The following is a 16,191-nucleotide window of genomic DNA, read 5'->3' as shown; positions in this document are numbered from 1 at the left end:
GTTATATATTTATTTAACTTAGATTATTTATTAAATATAAACAGGTGGATGATAAACCAAAGTAATTTTTTTCCTTCTCCGGATTCTTGGTGGCCTGCTGCCCTAGAGCGATAGATTTGTTATTTTCTTAGAGCTCCACATGGTGGTGCTGCAAACAAGTGTATGAATTTAAACCACAGACAGCTGAAGTATAGGATACACCACCATTATCATATTACGATTTGATTTGTTAAGGATGAAACTATTTATAGTCCTACTGCATAATCAGTAGGATACATGTCGACGCTGAATGTTTAATTAATTTCTTTGTTTATTCATTTACTCGTGGGGATGATGAAGGTGTTGTTAAAGGTCATGGCCCTCCCCTTGAACAGTTTAGAGGTATGTTTTGCATGCATAATTTGTGTAAATGCAGGATGCCATATATTTATGTTGTAGCGCAAAGGTGGGCATCAAGGGCCGGAGTTCTGCAGGTTTAGCATGTTGCCCTTCTCCAATACAGCTGATATATGATCAGCTTATCAGCAAGCTCTGCATAAGCCTGATAACGATCCTGTTGATTGGAATCAGCTTGTGTTGGAAGTGAGAAACCTTCAAAAACCTGCAGGACTCCCGCCCTCAAGGATCGAGATTGCCCACCTCTGATCTAAAGTGAGTGATTTTTTTAGTGCATTTATCTATTGGATATCATTGGTTAAACTTATCCATCTAAATGAATGGAGGGTACTTTAAGAGAACACTTTTCCATATAAATTTCAACTTGCTTAAAAAATTCACGCCCCCTGGGTTCAAGTGTTCTTTTTATTCATTTATCTTTCAACTAAAATTAATACTTTGTAATTTTCACAATTTATCTTTCAATTTACTCCAAAAAGAATTCAGCTATTAGCATTCAGCTTAGCATTCAGCTTTCAGGATTCCCATGGAATTTTTTTCTGTAGAAATTGCACTTAGTCTAGTTATATGAATGTGTGTTTGTCTTTTAAATGAAAATGTGTTCTTGTCTAACTTGTAACACATTAATCATATTACTGTACTTGCGGCCATAGGTGCTAGTGAGAGGCAGTTTGACCATCATTGAACCCTAAAACAGTAATAGTGAAGCCATCTTTGGGCAAAATTGGTAGTTGGCTAGGAGAGCCAACCATTTTTCCCAAACTGACCCGATGGTGACTAGTTTTGTCTCTCTGCTTCTGAGCTAATTGAGCATCTGCATTATCAGAGTGGATAATCTTGTTAATAAAATGAGACATTGGTGTACGAATAGTACTTGAATTTCTTGCCAGTTGTACATCCTAAAGAGATTGTGTAGATCAGTGGTTCTTAACCTGGGTTCGATTAAACCCCAGGGGTTCGGTGAGTCAGTTTCAAGGGTTTGGCAGAGGTCAAGACACACACTCAACTCCTGTCGCTGGCCTTGGGCCAAAGACTTGTACCTCCAAAATTGTCACTTTTTAGGAGACCCCAAAATAGGCACGTTTGTTCAACCATTAACATTGCATCATCACAGAGAGAAAGACATTTTTAACTCTTTAGATTGGTCAATAATTTGGAAAAAAATAAATAAAAAATGACATCAACACGTGTGGACTGGCCAATATAAATTTTTGAAAAAAATATGAAATTTGCCATATGATTCGTGATGATACGCTCTGCTTGGCTATGATTGGCTGCAGTTGATCACGCTACATTGCTTGATTGTGGTGAGCTCAGTAGTCGACTTTGTGACTGTTGTGATGGTTCGTTGTATGATTTTTTTTATTATTATTATTGTAATCCCTTTCTACTAACGAGCAAGTAAAAAAAAAAAAAAGAAAGAAAGTGGTTGCAAGAATATGTGCAATATCACTTCACATGTACAGTATAACGGAATGTATGGTGTTCAATTCTGGGGCCTCTGCTGTCTTTTTTATATTTGCTGCCCCTGGGTAGTAAGTAATCTTTAGAAAATAGCGGTGGTTGTTTTAAAGTGCTCTATAAATATAGAGTTTGTTGAGTTGAGTGATGGGAGTCAGCATCCTAACTGCATGATTTGCAATGCCAAGTTGAGCAATTGTAGTGCACGACAAATAGCTATCAAGCAAAACTAGAGGAGCACTTCCTTAAGTTGCATAGAGATAGGGACAACAAGAACACAATGCTTTCTGAATTCAAGGGAAAGAGAGCCATATTCGATGAACAGACTAATGGTAACTGGTACTTGTCTGAAACTTCATGGTAAATGGTACTTCATATAGCGCTTTTCCATCTTACAAGGCTCTCAAAGCGCTTTGCATTTGACTACTCATTCGCCTACTGAGGACGCAGCATTGGGAGCAACTGGGGCTTCAGTATCTTGTTCAAGGATACTTCAATATGGTCACAATGGCATGGGATCAAACCTGCAACCAGTAGGTTGCGAGACGACCACTCTACCACTGAACCACATCACCCCTATGTTTCATCTACCTGTTCATTTTGTTCACTAGTAAACTGAGACCTATGTTGAATTTGAAAATAAGTAAATAAATTAGGGGTGTCAAAATTTGTGAATGCGTTAATTTTGAGTTAATTTAAAGTTCCTTTAAAGCCACAATTTTTTACTTGGAAAGCCTGTACTGGGTGAATTCCAGTCGTAACGCAGAAAACATGTCCATGTCAAAATTTAGCAGTAATAAATTTAATAGCAATGCATATATTTGTGGAGACTGGGGTCAAGTTGTATTTTAAAATTTTTAAAATGTGCAAAATTTCACAAGTTACTTCATGTTAAAGATTATATAGCTCTTAATATGAAAAGAAAAATGCACTGAGCTGTCACCGTCTTACAAATGCAATTATGCCATCAAGTGGCAGAAAAAATTCTCTCAACACAAATTAATACCACACTAATTTTTTACAGTACAGTGCATCTTTTGACTTTTAACTCAATTTTATGATATTTTTAATAGTTTAACATTTCCCCCCACTTTTATGTTATCAAGAGTATGAAAACTTAGAACAGATATAAAATTTGCGATTAATCTATGGAAGTCATTATGATTAAAAATTGTAATTGTCTGACACCCCTAAAATAAATCAATAAAATCACTTTTTTTGTTGTAGTTTTTTTTTTAACAATAAAAAAAGGTTAAGTGAATGTACATATAAACCGGTGGCATTCATTACCTCCAATAAGAACCACTGTTTTATATTCTGATAAATGAATAAATAAAATAACCTATGAACTGTACAATTCAGTAGAAACCACCAAACATTTTCACAACTCAACTCATGGTTATTTATATAGCGTTTTCACAACAGCTGCAGCTACTGTATAACAAAGCCATTCCTATATAAAATGTGTGTTACACACCTTTTCAATTATGTTGCAATAACACTGACGTTTGGGCCAAACATGCATGGGCAACATCCCCTACTTTAAAAGATGATACATGAAAATCTAGTTTCATCTACGTCTGAAAAAATTCCATTTATCAAATCTGTTTATTTTACCTTCCCCCTCCACATCTTTCACTAGTCTCGCCCACGCATGAGAAAATACAAAGGCCTCATCCTGCGTTGCGTCATCACAACTTCTCCAGCCAAGATTGCATAACGACGGTGTTCCCTTCTTTCCAAATCCATCACATTATCTCAAATTTCATGTGTTGTTTAATCGACAATTCCAAACTTGTTTGGTTGGAATATTTTACATTTTCACTTCCGTGTTTGCTCAAGGCCACCAGGTTCAGTGCTCCTTCTTCAGAAAGTACTTTCTTTTATCATTGTCGGTCAAAAAGGAAACAGAGTTCATCTGTAAGTAAAAAAAAATTGCCAGGGATTTGCCACATGATATGGAAACCTCTCACTATAGTGAAGGGTTTCCATCTGAATATTTGTGAAGCAGCATCTCTTTGGCTTCACGTATCTTCAGACAACCTACTTTATTGTAATTTAATTATCTGCTTAAAACGTCAGTGCTCTAATTTGTTGGGATGCACAGGAAAACCACAGGTCCAGATGGGGGTCGTCATATTTGACAGCGTAATAAGTATGACAAGTTACTCATAATACGTTATATTTATGATATGATACATTTGAAAGAATTATTAAGTTTTTTTGTTATATTGGAGGAAGTGCAGCAGGAGCGTTGAGGTTGAGTGAAGACAAAGGGCTGTATTTTTAAGTTACAGGTGAACCAGGTGAGTGGTGTCAACTGACCAGCCACCACAGATAAAAATCATGCCAAACAAATCATTCAAGCAGTGGCACCTTGACTGAGGGAAAAGCCAAAAGTAAAAAAAACAGGACTATACACAAATCAGTGGCCTGAGCTGAAACCATCAGAGTGTGCTTTCTATTGCTAAAGCCAAAAGTGAAAGTAGAACTGCGGTAACAAGCAACAACCGAAGGGGTCTGTATTGAAGGGTACACAAGAGGAAACTCAGAATTTAGTAATGAAGAGCTGCTGACTTCAGGCAGTCAATGAACAGAAACTGTTTTCATCAAAAAATGTTTGCTGTATATTTATGATTACGTCACTTTAGAAGTAGTTTGCATAAAATCGTAATTCCTAAACTCTAATTGACATATTTTGGTGAATTATCTTCAATTAGAGTTTAAAGTCTACACTTCAATTGTATCTTGATCATTTTATTTCAAACATTTGTGGTGCGTTATATGATAAAACTATAATTAAAAACACAATTAATATGCGATACAGACAACATTTAAAGCGACAGTCAGTGATCCCTGGCGCCATCTAGTGGCAAACTAATATTTCTTTCATTTTAAAAACCGACTGTTAATGTCAATAATATGCAAAAAAATAAAATGTATCGCATAAACATATATATATTTTTTTATATATATATAATCGTAGGTCTAGTAATCACTAATTACAAACCCAATTCCCCAAAAGTTGGGACACTATACAAATTGTGAATAAAAACTGAATGAAACAATGTGGAAGTGCCAAAAATGTAATATTTAATTCAGAAAAGAACATAGAGAACAAGTCAAAAGTTTAAACTGAGAAAATGTATCATTTTAAGGGAAAACTATGTTGATTTTAAATTCCATGGTGTCAACAAATCTAAAAAAATTGGGACAAGGCCATTTTCACTACTATGAGGCATCCCCTCTTCTTCTTACAATAGTCTGCAAACGTCTGGGGATCGAGGAGACCGGTTTCTCAAGTTCAGAAATAGGAATGCTGTCCCATTCTTGTCTAACACGCGTCTCTCTAACTGTTCAACTGTCTTGGGCTTTCTTTGTTGCACCTTCCCCTTTATGATGCGCCAAATGTGCTCTAGAAGTGAAAGAAGTGGACTGCAGGCTGGCCATTTCAATACCCGGATCCTTTTCCTACGCAGCCATGATGTTGTAACCGATGCTGCATGTGGTCTGGCATTATCGTGTTGAGGAATGCAAGATCTTCTCTAAAAGTGATGATGCCTGGATGGGAGCATATGTTATTCTCGAATCTGAATATACCTTTCTGCATTGACGATGCCTTTCCAGATGTGGAAGCTGCCCATGCCACACGCACTCATGCAACCCTATTCGATCTCAGATGCAGGCTTATAAACTGAGTGCTGATAACAACTTGGGTTGTCCTTGTCCTCTTTAGTCAGTATGATATAGCGCCACAGTTTTCCACAAAGAACTTCGAATCGTGATTCGTCTGACCACAAAACAGGTTTCCACTTTCCCACACTCCATTTTAAATAACCCCTGGCCCAGAGAAACGTCTGCGCTTCTTGGTCTGCTTTAGAAATGGCTTCTTCTTTGTACTGTAGACTTTCGTCTGGCAACGCCAGCTGGCACGCTGGATTGTGTTCACCCACAATATTTTCTGGAAGTATTGCTGAGCCCTTTCTGTGATTTCCCTTAGACTAAGCATTCCTGTTTGCGGTGCAGTGCTGTTTAAGGGCCCGAAGATCATGGGCATCCAGTGTGATTTTTCGGCCTTGACCCTTACACACAGAGATTGTTCCAGATTCTCTGAATCTTTGGACGATGTTATGCACTGTAGATGATGATTACTTCAACCTTTTTGCAATTTTTCACTGGTAAGGTAAACAAATTTCTGATATTTCTCCACTATCTTTCTGCGCAACATTGGAGGAATTGGTGATTCTCTACCCATCTTTGCTTCCGAGAGACATTGCCACTCCGAGAAGCTCTTTTTATACTCCAATCAAGTTTTTTTGTGTGTAATTGTGTAAGTGCAATTGACTTTTCCAGCTTCTTATTGCTACCTGTCCCAACTTTTTTTTTTGATTTGTTGGCACCATGAAATTTACACTCAACATATATTTCCCTTAAAATTATACATTTTCTCAGTTTAAACTTTTGACCTGTTCTCTATGTTCTAATCTGAACAAAATATTGAAATTTGGCACATCCATATAATTGCATTCAGTTTTTATTCACAATTTGTATAGTGTCCCAAATTTTTTGTTATTGGGTTTGTGTATTACATGACTGCAATCTCACCTTACAAGAGAAATAATAATAATAATAATAATAATAATAATAATAATAATAATAATAATAATAATAATAAAATGCTATTCTTTGACCACTAAATGGCGCTAAGGACTACACACTGGGGCTTTAAATGATTTGAATGATTTTCAAAAATGCACAAGTAAAACAATTCCGCTTGTGCTGGAAGCAATGGCCCTCTCTGTCAACTTTCCTCTTCTTTGCTACGGTCTCCATTTTAGAAATGGGCTGCAAAGGGTTACACAAGGGTCATGCAGCAAGGGGTGTATTTGGAAATTCAAGAATGCGCCTTCTGTGATCTTCTGGTGAAATATAAATGAGCTTTTTTGTACATGTTTATTTTCTACTGTGGCAACAGTGCTGATGTGCCACACATGATTAATAAGGAGCATTCAATGTGTTTGTTGAGTATGAAGATGTGGTTTAAATGTAAGATTGCTTAGGTTCATTGTATGACTGACCAGCAGTAAAATAACACTGAAGTGACAGGGAGAGGATATGATGATGATATCACAGATTTAAGCCGCATTTTAATGTAACCATTCACAGAGGGTAAAAGCATTCTCATCAAAACTGAAACTCGAGGTAAAGTCCAACAAATTCCTGTATTGCATGCGGGAATCTACTTCCTGTTACTCCTTGCTTGCAACAAATCTTGATCGGACAAAGGTGGGTGTGCCAAAAAATCGATTTTCATAAGAATCGCGATTCTCATTTAATATGATTCAGAATCGATTTTCAATGTCCCCAAATCGATTTTATTTCAATTATTTTATACTGTCTTGCCCTTGTTTGTGTGTGCCTTTATTGGGAGCACTGTTCATGTTGTACACAATTTGGCCACTTAGGGGCAGTGTGGTTCCGCTCGTTCTGATACACTCTTAAATTTTAGTAGCCACATAGAAGCAAAAAGTCATGATCAAGTTATTACAATAAAAGTTTTTTTTTTGCAGTGTAGGATATTAAGATGCTTCTCTATATACATTCCTGAAGCGTTTTGTATGACTAGTCGTTCTTTTGAGTGATAAAAGTGCCACAAGTAGCGCGTTAATTAGCATTAGCGAGTCAGACTGGAGTAGATCATGACAATTCTTTGCATATCTATAAATTGAAGCAGAAATCATTGTCAATCAAATAATTTTTAATCTAAAATCGTTCTGAATCGATAATCGATTCTGAATTGGATCTCAGCCCCAAAAATCGGAATCGAATCGTGAGACAGTCAAAGATTCCCAGCCCTAATATGTTTATGCTTTAATTATAATTATACAGCAACTTTTTTTTGGATGAAAACAGTTTCTGTTCATTGACTACCTGAAGTCAGGAGCTCTTCATCACTAAATTCTGAGTTTCCTCTTGTGTCACCCTTCAATACAGACTCCTTCGGTTGTTGCTTGTTATCGCAGTACTACTTTCATTTTTGGCTTTAGCAATAGAAAGCACACTCTAATGGTTTCAGCTCAGGCCACTGATTTGTGTATAGTCCTGTTCTTTCAGACTTTTGGCTTTTCCCTCAGTCAAGGTGCCACTGTTTGAATGATTTGTTTGCCATGATTTTTATCTGTGGTGGCTGGTCAGTTGACACCACTCACCTGGTTCACCTGAAACTTGAAAATAAAGCCCTTTGTCTTCACTCAACCTCAAAGCTTCTGCTGCACTTCCTCCAACGGAACAAAAAAACTTAATAATTCTTTAAAATGTATCATATCATAAATATAACGTATTATAAGTAACTTGTCGTACTTATCAGGTTTTTTTCCCCCATATTACGCTGTCAAAAATGACAACCCCGATCTGGACCTGTGGTTTTCCTGTGCATTACAACATATTAGAGCACTGACGTTTTAAGCAGATGATTCAATTACAATAAAGTAGGTTGTCTGAAGATACGTGAGGCCAAAGAGAGGCTGCTTCACAAATATTCAGATGGAAAGCCCTCACTATAGTGAGAGGTTTCCATATCATGTGGCAAATCTCTGGCAAAAGTTTTTACTTGCAGATTAACTCTTTGTTTCCTTTTTGACCGACAATGATAACACTTCTACATAATTGCGTTCAGTTTTTATTCACAATTTGTATAGTGTCCCAACTTTTTGGGAATTGGGTTTGTACATCAATTTGATTAAATAACTTTCAGAGATTGCTTTTGTATGTACAAAGGTTATTTGTCATCATTTTTTTTTCACAATGCATTTCATTACACAGCTTTCTCATGCATATTTCTTTGAACAGCTCTCTCTTCTAATCTCATATCCATATTCAATGTGTAGATTTATCATTTTCATGTCTTTGATATATTTCCTTTTCTGCTCACGAAATTCCAAGGTTATCTTTTCATGCATGGACATCCTTCTTGGTCTCTGCTGGAAGGCAGCATCTTCTTTCAGGGATGCCATTCCAGATGTGGAGGATTCAGTCTTCGTACAATGGCTCCTTCACAAGGTTTGGAGTAATTTCCTCTGGGAAAATATCAGTGTTAGGAAAAACTCACATCGTCCTTAGAATGAAATAAAAATAATGGGAGAGACAGACAGTGGAATAATCTGTATTTACAAGCAGTAACTAATTTGGGTTCAGTTTTTCTTGTCCACAGTCCAAATGTTCGTTATCTGATTTCTCCTACATATCATTCAATGTAAGTAAGCAATGTTATGAAATTTTGTGGAATTTGTGAGATCATAACAGACATGTCTCACATGCATTTGCCTTCTTGTGGTTACATTTGAATTGAATTCATTCACTTCTCTTATGTTCAATAGCAGCAGTATGGCATTTACTTTAAATAACACATGGTTTTCCACAATTTGTTTCTATAGTTTTTTTTCCCATACTTGTTATAGTTTATTTTTTATTTTTATGTGGTCTTAATGTGGTCTCTGTGGGTTTCTACCTAGGTAAATAGGAACATGTCTTTCGAACTTCAAGTAAAGTAAAAACCCTGCCACAGTTTGTCTTTAGCCCCAGGTGCTAGCTAACTGGCTCGTTTACCAGCTAGGGAGCTAGCTAGCTAGCTAGCACCTGGGGCTAAAGCCAAACTGTGGCAGGGTTTTTACTTTCTGGACCTGGATTTGCCACCTCTTCTTTAGGGCCAGAATTTCCTCCATCAAAGCTGTCCTGAATTCACTTTCAGGTTTTCATGAGCACCATTCTCGTTTAAGCTTACACCAGGACTCAATAGTCTAGGACCAACTAAAACAAATTTAAGCCACGCTCATGGAAGCCACTTAAATGACCTATCTTTACTAATCTGATTTATGACCTAGTCCTGTCTTAATATAAGCCTTGTCTGTGAAACCGGGCCATTGTCTCATATAACACTGGAAAAATACTGTAAACATAACGAATAGTATTGTCTACTTCACTTAAAGCCAAAAGTTATTAATTATGACTGACAATATCTCACTTCTTACAGGAAATTTCATTTGCATTTTCATATGACTGAAATGTGGTTATCCCAATAAACAGAAAAAAAAGGCATTTAGCTCCAATTAGTTTCCAGTCATTTATCTTTAGAGCAAAGGGAGTGATTTTTTTTCTGGAATATTTTTTTTCCACGTGCAGGACCCCTCCCTTCTAAAGAAACCACTAGGACAAGACGTGGTGGTTTTAAGTGAGACGTCACGTGACACCTGCTGATATCAGTCATTGTGATCAAGGTGATTCAATTGATTAAAAACTCCTACTAGTTACCCGTGCAGTAGTATTTTTAAATTTTGTCTCAGTTTTAGTCCAGTTTCAATCACTCTTTTTAGTGTTTATCATAGTTAGTCCACCTCATCTAGTTTTTATTTAGTCTATTTTTAGTTGACTATAAATCTAGCATTTTAGTCTTTACTTTAGTCCAAAGAAACATAATTTTATTTTTCTAGTTTTAGTCAACAAAAACTGTCAACATTTTAGTCAAGACAATCATTTATCCCATGTATTTTTTTATTTTTTTTTTTAATTTTGTCAGCAGATAATGTTGAACATTGGGATCTAAAACTATTTCACATAAAATGTTCTCTCTGAAAAACAACTTGACACACAATTACAGTATATCAATAAGTGGCTACTATGGCTCCATGCTATGAACTAGCAAGTTAGTCAGCATTAGTTAGATTAACATTATTGTTGGAACGTTACAGCCGTTGGATTAATGTTACGTTATAACTATAACTTACTTTTTTTCCCCAACCTTTTTTTTTAACCTTTCCACCTCCTGTCTGTCCCATGTGTTTGTGCATGTTGCACTCCCTAGCACTGCACTCCCTAAATGTATGAAGGTTTGAACACTGAGAATGTTTAAACGAGAGAAATGTGAGAAAATGTAAATGCCTCTGTAGGAATAAAATTTGGAACAGATGATTTATGCTGAATTGACGTGCTAAAAGTGCTTATCAAGATATATGTATTTGGTAAATTCCACAAATATGCAAAAACATTTCTATTAATAAGCAAGAAATGTAAAACAAGCACAAGGAGATGCCTGCTTGCTAAATGACCCCACCCCCTTTTAGAGGCATCACCTCATATAACCTAGGAACCTCAAGTTTAAATAAAAAGGGGTTTATAGGAGGGCTGTTTTAGAATAGATGAGATTTGTACACAGTCTCTCCTGTTCTCCTTGGAAGTAACCTGAAACTGGAACATCTTCTCTCCTCATTGTTTGTAAATTACATTTGTCATTTGAACCTGACATTTAAATGGTCCTTCGAGCCTGATCGCAAGATACCTGATGTTTCCAGATACGGAGCTGACGACCAGGAAAGACGTGCGCACGCAAGGAATACCCTTTGCGGGACTGGACCTCGACTTTGTGTCTGGGAACTAAAGGTTGGCGCGATACCGAAGGAGCGAAGACGTCTCTGGTGAGTAAGAGCGAGTAAGTGTGAATGGGTTGCACGACTTCGTTTGGCCTCGTGACAGAGTAGGTCTGTGCGCGTGAATTAAAAAACCTTGAGAATACTAGTGCCTATCAAGTAAAAAGGGCAAAGGCACGGCGTCCTGTGCAGGTGCACTTAAATTCCGTGAAGAGGGTGGCGGTGTCCTGTACGTACTTAAACTCCGCAAAAACGAGTGCATGTGTAAAAGTGTGAGTGGACGTTCGCTACCTCATTGAACAGGAAAATTAAAGTGACAAGATAAGAAATAAAAGAAAAAATAATCACAAAAAAATGGAAAAAGATGGGTATGATAATACCAAAATTTGGATGTCACTTGCCAAAAAAAAAAAAGACGCGTAGACAAAAAAAGAGTAAGAGAAAATGAAATAGATGCGGGGGTAAAGAACACAAAAGAGGTAGAAGCTCTATTTCATAGGGAAGAAGATGATGAAACAGGGCCAGTGGGGATTTTCAAAGAGGTTGAAGGGGAAGTAGTGAAAACAAATATGACACCTACAAAGCCACCTGTTGGGTTACATTCCCCTCGTCGACTTTCTCCTTCACTACCCAGAAGTACAGATGGCCCCGCGATGGCCACAAGAGGGAGAGGACAGCTGAGTGTAGAGTTTTCCAAAACAATGGGGAAAGTGTTTTCACCTGTCACATTTAAAGACAGCGAGGGTGAAGATGATGAACATGATGTATTCCCCATGATTGAAGTAGCTAATCCAAATATAAATGATGACTCTCCCACGATCTTGGTTCATAGAACATGGACCCAGGAAGATGTGAAAAAAGCCATAGAAGGCGTCACATCTCACAAGACAGATGTCGAAGAATTTTTGCAACAGATGGAAGATCTCAGAAGATCTTACCATCTCAATGGAGTGGAAGTCCAACAAGTGTGGATGACTGCTTTAAAAGGGGATTGGCATAGCATAAGAGGGGACTGGGATCCAAAAGAACACAAGGGCGTTCTAGAACACGATAGTCGAGAACTACATAGGCGTGTTCATGATTTGATGGAACGCGCTAGAGAAAAATTTCGGCGAAGAGCTAACTATACTGCCATTGGTCGAGAGAAGCAAAAAGATGATTAATCATTTGATGATTATCGGATTAGAATGACTGCCTGTTTTAAAGCAAACAGCGGCATTCCTGAAGATCACACTCCAGGAAGTGTGGATCAGGAACAATTAAAAAATGCTCTCCATGTGCATTCCAATAATGCCATAAAGCATTGGATTGACAAATATTGGGTTGATAAACCAACTGGCAGCCTGGAACAGTACATAAATCAGGCTCTGAAGAAAGAAGATGAAGAAATAGTCACAATTTACACAGATAGTCAATATGCTTTCTCCACCTGTCACATTTTTGCACAATATTGGAAAAATAGGGGAATGGTGACATCAACAGGGAAATCAGTAACACGCGGAACTGTTGAAAAATGTATTGAATGCTGTTCAGCTGCCTAAGCAGATAGCAATATGTAAATGTGCTGCCCACACGACAGGTACTGATGAAATTAGCCTGGGAAATGCATTCGCAGACAAAATGGCCAAAGAAGCTGCCATGAAACCCTTCTTGGGACTGGCAGATGCCTCGCCTGAAAATGAAATTTTGCAAAAAACTGTGTCAATGGAGATGCAACAGGAAAGTCATGTCTCTGAACAAAAACAGTGGGCAGCCAAAGGCGCAGTGTTGAAGGATGGGATTTATGTCGGAGAGGGAAATAAGCCTATTTTACCCCAAAATTTGTATCGGTGGGCTGCAATATTGAGCCATGGTGTGTCTCATGTCTCAAAGGCAGGGATGGTGGGGCAAATACACAAGTATTATGTAACATACGGGTTTAATTCATTTTCGAAACATTTCTGCAGGGCCTGCATGGTCTGCGCTCGACACAATCCACAGGGAAATGTACGCTCAAAACGGAGACAATTTCACGCCACTTATCCGTTTCAACGGATCCACATGGACTTTATTGAATTAAGCAAAAGTGAAGGGAAAAAATATTGTCTTTTGATAATAGATGCGTTCTCAAAATGGGTCGAAATATTTCCTACTAAGCAACCAGATGCGCTATCAGTAGCAAAAGCATTATGCAAAGACATTATACCTCGATATGGTATACCCGAAACCATTTATAGTGACAATGGGACCCATTTTGCCAGATTTAGGCGATTGTGCTTCCTCTCAGCAGGACGAGTTGGTGTCCCCAGGAGAGTGGGTCCTGATTCGCAGCATAAAGAGGAAGCATTGGCATTCCCCAAAGTGGGAGGGCCCTCATCAAGTGCTGCTGACTACACCAACAGACGTAAAGATCGCCGAGAGGAACACGTGGATGCACCTCACGCACTGTAAGAAAGTCATCTCCGCCGAGTCATCCGAAAAGGGAAGGTGAGCAAAGGCTGACGCGAAGGTGGGAGTGGAATATTAGTTTCCGAAAATACCTGAAGGTAAGTGAAGAATTTTCAAGACACCCGAACACTTAGAGGGTTTCTTGGTAGACATGACTAAATTTTTGGAGTATATAAGGTACCCTGTAGCATGTTACTGTGTCGTTCTGTTGATCACTGTCGTGTCGGTGCTCTCCCTGCGTGATATGGGACCCATTGAAGCACCGACACCGCAAAATCGCATACATGATCCGTAGAATGGCACAGTGACACCAAAAAAAACTAACAATTAGCGGAGCCTCCATTCCTTCCCATTCAAAACAATACGCCTATGACCTAATCAGGTATTTGAACCTTTTGTCCCACAATTGAAGTCTCCACCTGATACTTGCATAACAAGGGAAGATGGTACTTTAAAAGAAATGGTGCTTTGTCTCCCCAAAAATGACGTTTCTACTCTTTTCCTGCCATGGAAACAAATCATTCTGATGACACCGCTGACACCAAAAAGGTAGGAGCAAAGTATGTAATTAAAATTGCTCCAAAAAATCGTACATCCGGAGAATTGGTAAAACTAAAGAGTAAATTCTCTACTGATGACAAGTTTTTGACAGTAATTGGCTCTTACTGACTGAGACGGCAGCCAGAGTTGTAAATTACAGCTGTGTAACATGCATGGGGCCTAGACCATTGTTGAGAGTTGTTCCGGCTGGAATGTCACCAGATTGCGTTTTGGAAGTAATGACAAAGATAGTGCCAAGCAAAAAGTGTAGCTCATGGGACCGTGCCTATCCTGTTACTGAGGTATTAAGAGATGACAAACCAGTCTTTTCCACCAACGTTCCTGTCTCCAAATTCATCCGCCTAAATTTGATCGGGACAACACATAAAGTGGGTGTTTTAAATTCCACCTGGTGTAAGACAATAGTGACACAAACTAACCCAATAGTGCCGCGTAGTGATGTGTGGTGGTGGTGTGGAGGATTGAAACTATATAAAGTATTAAGGGACGCACAGGGATTTGTGCATTGGTGTCATTACTCTTACCAGTCTCTATTCACAGCTGAGGACATTCAATTGGCCGTGTCGTTTTTCGAAAACCCCATGGGTCTGCCGAGAATCCCGTTGCCCTCCAGGAGGTGTCGCTCTACCTGGAAGGGGGAGGACCCGACATATATCGACGCCATTGGGGTACCTCAAGGCGTTCCAGATGAGTACAAATTGGCTGACCAGATTGCGTCTGAGTGGGAGTCCATCTTTATATGGATCACACCCAACAAGAATGTAGACCGAATCAACTACGTCCACTATGTTGACATTTAACATTTTCAATTTATATTTTTACTCTTTTTGAATTTAGTTATAGGTACAGTATATAGATGTGATATAACTATGTGTAGTTAAATGCATAACAATGTGATAATGATTTTGTGAACTACATTTGAACCTCTTACTCCTCACCATCTCTTGAGATAAGAATGTGTATGTTTTAAAAGTTGTCAAAGTCTCGTCATTAGTCATTTGGTCGTAAAAACTGAAGGTCCAAGGTCAAAGCCTGTCTACATCATTTCTCCGAAGCTGGTGGGGAGCGGAGATGACCATGTCAGTATCTTGTGCCAGCTTATTTTCAACACTATCTCTCTGCAAATGTAAGAGGCGGAGAGAACCTTTTCTACTAGTATAAAGACACTGCGAGTTTTCATATTCTACACACTGGGGGCTTATCATGACTTTTCGAATGTAAGCTTTTTTCCTGTGTCTTAAGAGCTCTTAATAAATCCTTGCAAAGGAAACTTCTTCATGAGGTCTCAATTCTGATTTATTTGAACACGCAAAAGATTACACTTAATAAAGTAATCAAATAAAGCCTTCAACTACAATGTGCAAAAGCCTGTTGTCCTGAACTGTTGTACGAATCCAGGTGCCCAACAATTTGTAAATAAAGAGCGGAATCAGCCTGGGAACTCTTCCTTGTTTATACTACAGCCTTCCCTGCTTCGCAAAACACGTTTTCGAGAGTGTCTGAGAAAGGGCTTGGCTAGCCCGGTTTCTCACGTTAACGAATAAAAGACGGAGCGGCACAAAAGTCTGACAGACGGACAGAGTCAGCTGTGGAACACGTACCATTGCCCAGCCGTTTTGCAGCTCGTTCTACCCGGACCGTGGGCTCTCCGGTCTAGTGTCAAGGTAAGCGCTGATGATGATCATATTATGCTGCTTAACGTTGTAGTGTATTGATTGCTGTTTGTGGGGAATAAAAGGCACCATTATTCTAGCAAAGTGAGTTGTGATTATTGCTGTTTGTGGGGAATAAAAGGTACAATTATTCTAGCAAAGCGAGTTGTGATTATTGCTGTTTGTGGGGAATAAAAGGTACAATTATTCTAGCAAAGCGAGTTGTGATTATTGCTGTTTGCGGGGAATAAAAGGTACAATTATTCTAGCACAGT

General features: G+C 38.4%; 1 long non-coding RNA gene across 1 annotated transcript; it reads left to right on the top strand.

Annotated features, from left to right (window-relative positions):
* The first annotated feature begins 267 nt into the window (after nucleotides 1-267).
* On the top strand, nucleotides 268-15,436 carry LOC144037492 (uncharacterized). Its single transcript, XR_013288924.1, has 4 exons — nucleotides 268-381; nucleotides 8,800-8,916; nucleotides 11,202-11,324; nucleotides 13,546-15,436. It is a non-coding gene; the product is annotated as an uncharacterized LOC144037492 (long non-coding RNA).
* Nucleotides 15,437-16,191: the final 755 nt, after the last annotated feature.

Source organism: Vanacampus margaritifer, chromosome 17 (genome assembly GCF_051991255.1).
Source record: "Vanacampus margaritifer isolate UIUO_Vmar chromosome 17, RoL_Vmar_1.0, whole genome shotgun sequence".
Lineage (NCBI taxonomy): Eukaryota > Metazoa > Chordata > Actinopteri > Syngnathiformes > Syngnathidae > Vanacampus > Vanacampus margaritifer.
Note: the sequence above shows the minus strand (reverse complement) of the source record. Positions and strands in the feature narration are given on the sequence as shown.